We start from the raw sequence: 3,484 nt of genomic DNA, 5'->3' as shown, positions 1-3,484 counted from the left end.
GAGCTGACTTCGCCAAGTTGAGATGAATAGGGAAATGTCCCCTCTCCCAAACCACAAGCGTAATTAAACTAGTAAACCACGTATTGATCAAGGCAAGCAGGAACAAGCTTTCAACATGTACATACATGTTTCCAGCTAACCATACCAGTTTTATTTGCTCAACTAGCACTTAGCAAACCATCGAGCATCACTGCATAAATGAGAGCCATTGTTTATTTTATTGCTTATGGCATTCTTCAAACTTTCTCTGAATAAATCTAGTCTCTGTGCTCATGTTACCATAACAACTGTATAAGCCTGTTAACAGTGGCCCTGTCACTTTAGATTAGCAGCCAACTGTTCTTTTTTTTTTTGGACAAAAAACAGAAGGCCAGTAACTTGAATAAGCAAGATAATGAGAAGTGGATATAATGGGTTCCCACAGCCATTTAATATCACCATGACATTTAACATACACTTTCTCTCGGTTAAGGTATAGAGAGTTGAGTTGTGTCTTAAAATATGCTTGCTATCCACCACTACTGAAACAGGAAGCTAGCTGGAGCCTGGAAAATGAATGTCCTTGTAGAGTGAATGAACTGTTGTAGTTTTTTCAGCAGTATGCTAAATCCCTGATTTACATTTGTTGCCATTTTCATAAAAAAATTCATTAATTTTTTTTGCCATTTCGATATGTCTATTCATCCATCCTATTGTTCCTGTGACAGGATGTAAAAGGTAACCAGTGTGGTGTAGTGGTTAGAGTGCTGGACTAGGATCTGAGAGGCCCAGGTTTGAATCCCTGCTCTGCTATGGAAACTTGCTGGGTGACCTTGGGCCAGTCACACACTCTCAGCCTAACCCACCCCAGAGGGTTGTTGGGAGGATAATATGGAGGAGAACAATGTATGCTGCTTTGGGTCCCCACTGAAGGAAAGGCATAAAGTAAATAAATAAAGGGGGGAAATAAACATGCAAAACAGAACGAAAGTACAGTTACAGAGAAGTAAAACGAGATGAACACTACATTTGTGCCTGACACTTCTTATATTGCATATGCAGCCCAATATGTTTAGACCATGCCATCCTGTTGAGGTGTTTAGAAACAGATGTGGGTGTCAAAGGATGTGCCCTGGACTGGTTTAAATCGTTTCTCATGGAACAGACTCAAAGGGTTGCCGTCAGAGATCAGCTATTTCCAGAATGGGAACTAACTTGTGGGGTTCCGCAGGGCGCAGTCTTATCTCCCATGTTATTCAACCTCTATGTAAAACCTTTAGGAGAACTTATTCGCAGCTATGGAGTAGGATGTCATTAATATACAGATGACTCGCAACTCTATATCTCGCTATCCAGGTCCCCACAGGATGCAGTAGAAATCTTAGATCGTTGCCTGATAGCCATGGTGAAATGGCTGAAAAATAAATTGAAATTGAACCCAGACAAGACTGAAGTGATGGTTGTTGGGAAGTCAGAGATCTTGAAAGCCATTGTACTCCCCACTTTCGATGGAGTTCGTCTGACCCTTGCAGACTAGGTTAAGAGCCTAGGGGTTATACTGGATCCAGTGCTACTACTAGAAAAACAAGTTAAGGTGGCTGCAAAAAATGCTTAATAAAATCTCACTCTAGCCTGAAAGATGGCTTACCTCGACAACTCCGACCTGGCCACTGGGATCTATGCTATGGTAACATCAAAACTTGACTATTGTAATGCACTATACATAGTTTCCCATCTAAGTTAACTAGGTGGCTCCAATTGGTACAAAATGCTGCGGCTTGACTGTTAGCAGGAGCGAGCAGGAGCATGAACATCACTCCCATCCTACAGTCACTCCATTGGCTACTTATCAGTAGAGATGGGCACGAACAGCAATATGAACTTTAAAAAGCCACAAACAGCCCAATCAGCTGTTCACAAACAAGCTGTTAGTGAGGCCCCATTCTAAACGACTGTTCGTTGCAAGTCTCGTTCATTGCTGTTTGTTGCTGTTCGACAAGCCAGACAATCTGGCACCTGCAATCAATTCCCTTGGCAACCGGAGGCAGGGACTGCCTGAACTCTGTCTGAAATCCTGCTGTTGCCCTGGAAACCCCAATTTAGCTTGATAGGCAGGTCTTCCTTTCAAGTGTGGAGCTCCAAATTTGTTACAAGGAACCAAAGAGCAGGGGGGAGGGGGGCTCCCAGCTCTGGTTTTGCAGACAGTGAGGGAGAGACAGTTGCTGTTGGCGTTTTGAGAGAGAGACAGGGAGAGTGCATTGGAGCTTGAATTTTCTTTGTGGTGGTGGGATAGGGATCTACCTCTTCAGGTTCCAGGGCTGCTGCCAGGCTCTGGGGCCAAGCTATTATTTATTATTGGTACATTTCCTGCTGCCTGCTCAGGTAGGGTTTCTGGGAGTGGTGTGGTGGGGATCTCGATGGCTGGAGGAGAGCCTGTTGGCCCCCATGAACAATGAACATGTTCGTGAACAGGTCATGTTTATCAATGTTCGTTGTTTCTGGATGGCAATGAACAACGAACACCATGTTCGGGTTTTTTCCCGGTCCATGCCCATGTCTACCTATCAGTTACCGTGCTCAATTCAAGGTATTGGTTATTACATATAAAGCTCTTCACAGCCTTGGCCCAGCATACCTACGAGAGCGCCTCACTCCTTATGTCCCTTCATGGCAGCTTTGCTCATCTGAACAGAGTCGCTTGCAGGTGCCAGCCTGTACATGGGCGAAATCAACAGCAGCCCATACATGGGCTTTCTCTGTGGTGGCCCCTACCCTATAGAATGGTCTGCCTGAGGAGGTCAGGAGAGCCCCCACTCTCCTGGCTTTCCGCAAACGATGTAAAACTGAATTATTCAAAAAGGCTTTTTACTCAGATAGGAGGGAAGTATTGTAGGAAAGGGGTCTCAAATGCTTCGCTAATGAGTTTGGGACCATAGATTTCACCACTACATTGCCTTGTATATTAGCTGTTGCTCGAATATGTTCTCCTATACTACCTGTGCTTCATGTTATCTAATGCCAGTCCTAGAATTGATTATGTTCTGTTCCAGCAATTCTTCAACTCTGTATTGGATCTTTGCTAATGCTGCGTCTTTGTAAAATCCTATGACATTGTTATGGAAATGTCCTCGATACTGATTGTATTAATCTCATTCTATATAATCCGCCTTGAGTCTCAGTGAGAAAGGCAGACTATAAATGACATAAATAAATGAAAAATAAGTAAATACTGCACTGCTAGCTTAGCTCCAGCTGATCGTTTCCTCTGGGAACAACATTTCAGGGCACATTTTGGTTTGTAGGAGGGGACAGGTGAGAAAATCATGCTGCTGCTCAGGTGGAATACCTCCGGTCTGTGGAAACACTTGGCTCAGATCCAAGCCTTTGCATTTAGGAGGACAGATTTATGCATATGCATTAAGAGATATACAGTCTCTGTCCTACTCATCATCTCAGTAACAAAGCGAGGAAGTAACGGGTCATAGCAGATATTTATTTTTTGTAT

Source organism: Eublepharis macularius, chromosome 6 (genome assembly GCF_028583425.1).
Source record: "Eublepharis macularius isolate TG4126 chromosome 6, MPM_Emac_v1.0, whole genome shotgun sequence".
Taxonomy (NCBI): domain Eukaryota; kingdom Metazoa; phylum Chordata; class Lepidosauria; order Squamata; family Eublepharidae; genus Eublepharis; species Eublepharis macularius.
This window is presented reverse-complemented; position numbering follows the sequence as displayed.